General features: G+C 37.2%; 1 long non-coding RNA gene across 8 annotated transcripts; it reads right to left on the bottom strand.

Annotated features, from left to right (window-relative positions):
- Nucleotides 1-2,885: 2,885 nt before the first annotated feature.
- LOC127660980 (uncharacterized) lies at nt 2,886-7,807 on the bottom strand. Of its 8 annotated transcripts, none has more exons than XR_007972707.1 (3): nt 7,722-7,807; nt 6,480-6,556; nt 2,886-2,983 (listed from the first exon to the last, which is right to left on the bottom strand). It is a non-coding gene; the product is annotated as an uncharacterized LOC127660980 (long non-coding RNA). The 8 variants fall into 8 exon arrangements; XR_007972708.1 differs by lacking the exon at nt 6,480-6,556 and adding an exon at nt 4,984-5,060; XR_007972711.1 differs by lacking the exon at nt 6,480-6,556 and adding an exon at nt 6,979-7,055 and having other exon boundaries at nt 7,722-7,805.
- Between the last annotated feature and the right edge of the window lie 612 nt (nt 7,808-8,419).

Here is an 8,419-nt window from a genome sequence, read left to right as displayed (position 1 = left end):
TTGTTTACACATTCAGAAAATCATAAAAATAAAAGTCCTAGCTTCCACAGACCAATTTCACCTCAGATGGGGAGGACACCTTCTCAAGGTGTGAACTACAATGTTTCAGGACATTCTAATCTTGTATTACAAAATAAGAGCCCCCCAAAACTCTATATATTACCTTTTTTGTCCATACATTCAGAAAATCATAAAAATAAAAGTCCTAGTTTCCACAGACCAATTTCACCTCAGATGGGGAGGACACCTTCTCAAGGTGTGAACTACAATGTTTCAGGACATTCTGATGTTGAATTCCAAAATAAGAGCCCTCCAAATCTTACATATTAGATGTTTTGTGTACACATTCAGAAAATCATAAAAATAAAAGTCCTAGTTTCCACAGACCAATTTCACCTCAGATGGGGAGGACACCTTCTCAAGGTGTGAACTACAATGTTTCAGGACATTCTGATGTTGTCTTCCAAAATAAGAGCCCCCCAAAATTCATATATTACCTTTTTTTGTCCATACATTCAGAAAATCATAAAAATAAAAGTCCTAGTTTCCACAGACCAATTTCACCTCAGATGGGGAGGACACCTTCTCAAGGTGTGAACTACAATGTTTCAGGACATTCTGATGTTGAATTCAAAAATAAGAGCCCCCCAAAACTCATATATTACCTTTTTTGTCCATACATTCAGAAAATCATAAAAATAAAAGTCCTAGTTTCCACAGACCAATTTCACCTCAGATGGGGAGGACACCTTCTCAAGGTGTGAACTACAATGTTTCAGGACATTCTGATGTTGAATTCCAAAATAAGAGCCCCCAAATCTTACATATTAGATGTTTTGTGTACACATTCAGAAAATCATAAAAATAAAAGTCCTAGTTTCCACAGACCAATTTCACCTCAGATGGGGAGGACACCTTCTCAAGGTGTGAACTACAATGTTTCAGGACATTCTGATGTTGAATTCCAAAATAAGAGCCCCCAAATCTTACATATTAGATGTTTTGTGTACACATTCAGAAAATCATAAAAATAAAAGTCCTAGCTTCCACAGACCAATTTTACCTCAGGTGGGGAGGACACCTTCTCAAGGTGTGAACTACAATGTTTCAGGACATTCTGATGTTGTCTTCCAAAATAAGAGCCCCCCAAAACTCATATATTACCTTTTTGTCCATACATTCAGAAAATCATAAAAATAAAAGTCCTAGTTTCCACAGACCAATTTCACCTCAGATGGGGAGGACACCTTCTCAAGGTGTGAACTACAATGTTTCAGGACATTCTGATGTTGAATTCCAAAATAAGAGCCCCCCAAACTCGAATATTAGATGTTTTGTTTACACATTCAGAAAATCATAAAAATAAAAGTCCTAGCTTCCACAGACCAATTTCACCTCAGATGGGGAGGACACCTTCTCAAAGTGTGAACTACAATGTTTCAGGACATTCTGATGTTGAATTCCAAAATAAGAGCCCCCAAATCTCATATATTACCTTTTTTGTCCATACATTCAGAAAATCATAAAAATAAAAGTCCTAGCTTCCACAGACCAATTTCACCTCAGATGGGGAGGACACCTTCTCAAGGTGTGAACTACAATGTTTCAGGACATTCTGATGTTGAATTCCAAAATAAGAGCCCCCAAAACTCATATATTACCTTTTTTGTCCATACATTCAGAAAATCATAAAAATAAAAGTCCTAGCTTCCACAGACCAATTTCACCTCAGATGGGGAGGACACCTTCTCAAGGTGTGAACTACAATGTTTCAGGACATTCTGATGTTGAATTCCAAAATAAGAGCCCCCCAAACTCGTATATTAGATGTTTTGTTTACACATTCAGAAAATCATAAAAATAAAAGTCCTAGCTTCCACAGACCAATTTCACCTCAGATGGGGAGGACACCTTATCAAGGTGTGAACTACAATGTTTCAGGACATTCTGATGTTGTATTACAAAATAAGAGCCCCCTCCAAAACTCTATATATTACCTTTTTGTCCATACATTCAGAAAATCATAAAAATAAAAGTCCTAGCTTCCACAGACCAATTTCACCTCAGATGGGGAGGACACCTTCTCAAGGTGTGAACTACAATGTTTCAGGACATTCTGATGTTGAATTCCAAAATAAGAGCCCCCAAACTTATATATTAGATGTTTTGTTTACACATTCAGAAAATCATAAAAATAAAAGTCCTAGCTTCCACAGACCAATTTCACCTCAGATGGGGAGGACACCTTCTCAAGGTGTGAACTACAATGTTTCAGGACATTCTGATGTTGAATTCCAAAATAAGAGCCCCCCAAACTCGAATATTAGATGTTTTGTTTACACATTCAGAAAATCATAAAAATAAAAGTCCTAGCTTCCACAGACCAATTTCACCTCAGATGGGGAGGACACCTTCTCAAAGTGTGAACTACAATGTTTCAGGACATTCTGATGTTGTATTCCAAAATAAGAGCCCCCCAAAACTCATATATTACCTTTTTTGTCCATACATTCAGAAAATCATAAAAATAAAAGTCCTAGTTTCCACAGACCAATTTCACCTCAGATGGGGAGGACACATTCTCAAGGTGTGAACTACAATGTTTCTGGACATTCTGATGTTGTCTTCCAAAATAAGAGCCCCCCAAAAACTCATATATTACCTTTTTTGTCCATACATTCAGAAAATCATAAAAATAAAAGTCCTAGTTTCCACAGACCAATTTCACCTCAGATGGGGAGGACACCTTCTCAAGGTGTGAACTACAATGTTTCAGGACATTCTGATGTTGAATTCCAAAATAAGAGCCCCCCAAACTCGAATATTAGATGTTTTGTTTACACATTCAGAAAATCATAAAAATAAAAGTCCTAGTTTCCACAGACCAATTTCACCTCAGGTGGGGAGGACACCTTCTCAAGGTGTGAACTACAATGTTTCAGGACATTCTGATGTTGAATTACAAAATAAGAGCCCCCCAAATCTTACATATTAGATGTTTTGTGTACACATTCAGAAAATCATAAAAATAAAAGTCCTAGCTTCCACAGACCAATTTCACCTCAGGTGGGGAGGACACCTTCTCAAGGTGTGAACTACAATGTTTCAGGACATTCTGATGTTGTCTTCCAAAATAAGAGCCCCCCCAAAACTCATATATTACCTTTTTTGTCCATACATTCAGAAAATCATAAAAATAAAAGTCCTAGTTTCCACAGACCAATTTCACCTCAGATGGGGAGGACACCTTCTCAAGGTGTGAACTATAATGTTTCAGGACATTCTGATGTTGAATTCCAAAATAAGAGCCCCCCAAATCTTACATATTAGATGTTTTGTGTACACATTCAGAAAATCATAAAAATAAAAGTCCTAGATTCCACAGACCAATTTCACCTCAGATGGGGAGGACACCTTCTCAAGGTGTGAACTACAATGTTTCAGGACATTCTGATGTTGAATTCCAAAATAAGAGCCCCCAAACTCGAATATTAGATGTTTTGTTTACACATTCAGAAAATCATAAAAATAAAAATCCTAGCTTCCACAGACCAATTTCACCTCAGATGGGGAGGACACCTTCTCAAGGTGTGAACTACAATGTTTCAGGACATTCTGATGTTGAATTCCAAAATAAGAGCCCCCCAAAACTCATATATTACCTTTTTTGTCCATACATTCAGAAAATCATAAAAATAAAAGTCCTAGCTTCCACAGACCAATTTCACCTCAGATGGGGAGGACACCTTCTCAAGGTGTGAACTACAATGTTTCAGGACATTCTGATGTTGTATTCCAAAATAAGAGCCCCCAAAACTCATATATTACCTTTTTTGTCCATACATTCAGAAAATCATAAAAATAAAAGTCCTAGCTTCCACAGACCAATTTCACCTCAGATGGGGAGGACACCTTCTCAAGGTGTGAACTACAATGTTTCAGGACATTCTGATGTTGTATTCCAAAATAAGAGCCCCCCAAAACTCATATATTACCTTTTTTGTCCATACATTCAGAAAATCATAAAAATAAAAGTCCTAGTTTCCACAGACCAATTTCACCTCAGATGGGGAGGACACCTTCTCAAGGTGTGAACTACAATGTTTCAGGACATTCTGATGTTGTATTCCAAAATAAGAGCCCCCCAAAACTCATATATTACCTTTTTTGTCCATACATTCAGAAAATCATAAAAATAAAAGTCCTAGTTTCCACAGACCAATTTCACCTCAGATGGGGAGGACACCTTCTCAAGGTGTGAACTACAATGTTTCAGGACATTCTGATGTTGAATTCCAAAATAAGAGCCCCCAAACTCGAATATTAGATGTTTTGTTTACACATTCAGAAAATCATAAAAATAAAAGTCCTAGTTTCCACAGACCAATTTCACCTCAGGTGGGGAGGACACCTTCTCAATGTGTGAACTACAATGTTTCAGGACATTCTGATGTTGAATTCCAAAATAAGAGCCCCCCAAATCTTACATATTAGATGTTTTGTGTACACATTCAGAAAATCATAAAAATAAAAGTCCTAGATTCCACAGACCAATTTTACCTCGGGTGGGGAGGACACCTTCTCAAGGTGTGAACTACAATGTTTCAGGACATTCTGATGTTGTCTTCCAAAATAAGAGCCCCCCCAAAACTCATATATTACCTTTTTTGTCCATACATTCAGAAAATCATAAAAATAAAAGTCCTAGTTTCCACAGACCAATTTCACCTCAGATGGGGAGGACACCTTCTCAAGGTGTGAACTATAATGTTTCAGGACATTCTGATGTTGAATTCCAAAATAAGAGCCCCCAAATCTTACATATTAGATGTTTTGTGTACACATTCAGAAAATCATAAAAATAAAAGTCCTAGATTCCACAGACCAATTTCACCTCAGATGGGGAGGACACCTTCTCAAGGTGTGAACTACAATGTTTCAGGACATTCTGATGTTGAATTCCAAAATAAGAGCCCCCCAAACTCGAATATTAGATGTTTTGTTTACACATTCAGAAAATCATAAAAATAAAAGTCCTAGCTTCCACAGACCAATTTCACCTCAGATGGGGAGGACACCTTCTCAAGGTGTGAACTACAATGTTTCAGGACATTCTGATGTTGAATTCCAAAATAAGAGCCCCCCAAATCTCATATATTACCTTTTTTGTCCATACATTCAGAAAATCATAAAAATAAAAGTCCTAGCTTCCACAGACCAATTTCACCTCAGATGGGGAGGACACCTTCTCAAGGTGTGAACTACAATTTTTCAGGACATTCTGATGTTGAATTCCAAAATAAGAGCCCCCAAACTCGAATATTAGATGTTTTGTTTACACATTCAGAAAATCATAAAAATAAAAGTCCTAGCTTCCACAGACCAATTTCACCTCAGATGGGGAGGACACCTTCTCAAGGTGTGAACTACAATGTTTCAGGACATTCTGATGTTGAATTCCAAAATAAGAGCCCCCAAAACTCATATATTACCTTTTTTGTCCATACATTCAGAAAATCATAAAAATAAAAGTCCTAGCTTCCACAGACCAATTTCACCTCAGATGGGGAGGACACCTTCTCAAGGTGTGAACTACAATGTTTCAGGACATTCTGATGTTGAATTCCAAAATAAGAGCCCCCAAACTTATATATTAGATGTTTTGTTTACACATTCAGAAAATCATAAAAATAAAAGTCCTAGCTTCCACAGACCAATTTCACCTCAGATGGGGAGGACACCTTCTCAAGGTGTGAACTACAATGTTTCAGGACATTCTGATGTTGAATTCCAAAATAAGAGCCCCCAAAACTCGAATATTAGATGTTTTGTCCATACATTCAGAAAATCATAAAAATAAAAGTCCTAGTTTCCACAGACCAATTTCACCTCAGATGGAGAGGACACCTTCTCAAGGTGTGAACTATAATGTTTCAGGACATTCTGATGTTGAATTCCAAAATAAGAGCCCCCAAATCTCGAATATTAGATGTTTTGTCCATACATTCAGAAAATCATAAAAATAAAAGTCCTAGTTTCAACAGACCAATTTCACCTCAGATGGGGAGGACACCTTCTCAAGGTGTGAACTACAATGTTTCAGGACATTCTGATGTTTAATTCCAAAATAAGAGCCCCCCAAATCTTACATATTAGATGTTTTGTGTACACATTCAGAAAATCATAAAAATAAAAGTCCTAGCTTCCACAGACCAAATTTACCTCAGGTGGGGAGGACATCTTCTCAAAGTGTGAACTACAATGTTTCAGGACATTCTGATGTTGTCTTCCAAAATAAGAGCCCCCCCAAAACTCATATATTACCTTTTTTGTCCATACATTCAGAAAATCATAAAAATAAAAGTCCTAGTTTCCACAGACCAATTTCACCTCAGATGGGGAGGACACCTTCTCAAGGTGTGAACTACAATGTTTCAGGACATTCTGATGTTGAATTCCAAAATAAGAGCCCCCCAAACTCGAATATTAGATGTTTTGTTTACACATTCAGAAAATCATAAAAATAAAAGTCCTAGCTTCCACAGACCAATTTCACCTCAGATGGGGAGGACACCTTCTCAAGGTGTGAACTACAATGTTTCAGGACATTCTGATGTTGAATTCCAAAATAAGAGCCCCCCAAAACTCATATATTACCTTTTTGTCCATACATTCAGAAAATCATAAAAATAAAAGTCCTAGTTTCCACAGACCAATTTCACCTCAGATGGGGAGGACACATTCTCAAGGTGTGAACTATAATGTTTCAGGACATTCTGATGTTGAATTCCAAAATAAGAGCCCCCCAAATCTTACATATTAGATGTTTTGTGTACACATTCAGAAAATCATAAAAATAAAAGTCCTAGATTCCACAGACCAATTTCACCTCAGATGGGGAGGACACCTTCTCAAGGTGTGAACTACAATGTTTCAGGACATTCTGTTGTTGAATTCCAAAATAAGAGCCCCCCAAACTCGAATATTAGATGTTTTGTTTACACATTCAGAAAATCATAAAAATAAAAGTCCTAGCTTCCACAGACCAATTTCACCTCAGATGGGGAGGACACCTTCTCAAGGTGTGAACTACAATGTTTCAGGACATTCTGATGTTGAATTCCAAAATAAGAGCCCCCCAAAACTCATATATTACCTTTTTTGTCCATACATTCAGAAAATCATAAAAATAAAAGTCCTAGCTTCCACAGACCAATTTCACCTCAGATGGGGAGGACACCTTCTCAAGGTGTGAACTACAATGTTTCAGGACATTCTGATGTTGAATTCCAAAATAAGAGCCCCCCAAACTTATATATTAGATGTTTTGTTTACACATTCAGAAAATCATAAAAATAAAAGTCCTAGTTTCCACAGACCAATTTCACCTCAGGTGGGGAGGACACCTTCTCAAGGTGTGAACTACAATGTTTCAGGACATTCTGATGTTGAATTCCAAAATAAGAGCCCCCCAAACTCAAATATTAGATGTTTTGTCCATACATTCAGAAAATCATAAAAATAAAAGTCCTAGTTTCCACAGACCAATTTCACCTCAGATGGAGAGGACACCTTCTCAAGGTGTGAACTACAATGTTTCAGGACATTCTGATGTTGAATTCCAAAATAAGAGCCCCCCAAAACTCATATATTACCTTTTTTGTCCATACATTCAGAAAATCATAAATATAAAAGTCCTAGATTCCACAGACCAATTTCACCTCAGATGGAGAGGACACCTTCTCAAGGTGTGAACTACAATGTTTCAGGACATTCTGATGTTGAATTCCAAAATAAGAGCCCCCCAATACTCATATATTACCTTTTTTGTCCATACATTCAGAAAATCATAAAAATAAAAGTCCTAGTTTCCACAGACCAATTTCACCTCAGATGGGGAGGACACCTTCTCAAGGTGTGAACTACAATGTTTCAGGACATTCTGATGTTGAATTCCAAAATAAGAGCCCCCAAATCTTACATATTAGATGTTTTGTGTACACATTCAGAAAATCATAAAAATAAAAGTCCTAGCTTCCACAGACCAATTTCACCTCAGATGGGGAGGACACCTTCTCAAGGCATGAACTACAATGTTTCAGGACATTCTGATGTTGAATTCCAAAATAAGAGCCCCCCAAATCTCATATATTACCTTTTTTGTCCATACATTCAGAAAATCATAAAAATAAAAGTCCTAGCTTCCACAGACCAATTTCACCTCAGATGGGGAGGACACCTTCTCAAGGTGTGAACTACAATGTTTCAGGACATTCTGATGTTGAATTCCAAAATAAGAGCCCCCAAACTTATATATTAGATGTTTTGTTTACACATTCAGAAAATCATAAAAATAAAAGTCCTAGCTTCCACAGACCAATTTCACCTCAGATGGGGAGGACACCTTCTCAAGGTGTGA

The sequence above is a fragment of the Xyrauchen texanus genome, chromosome 20 (assembly GCF_025860055.1).
Source record: "Xyrauchen texanus isolate HMW12.3.18 chromosome 20, RBS_HiC_50CHRs, whole genome shotgun sequence".
Classification (NCBI taxonomy): Eukaryota; Metazoa; Chordata; class Actinopteri; order Cypriniformes; family Catostomidae; genus Xyrauchen; species Xyrauchen texanus.
The sequence above is the reverse complement of the archived record's forward strand: the minus strand, read 5'-3'. Positions and strand labels throughout refer to the sequence as shown.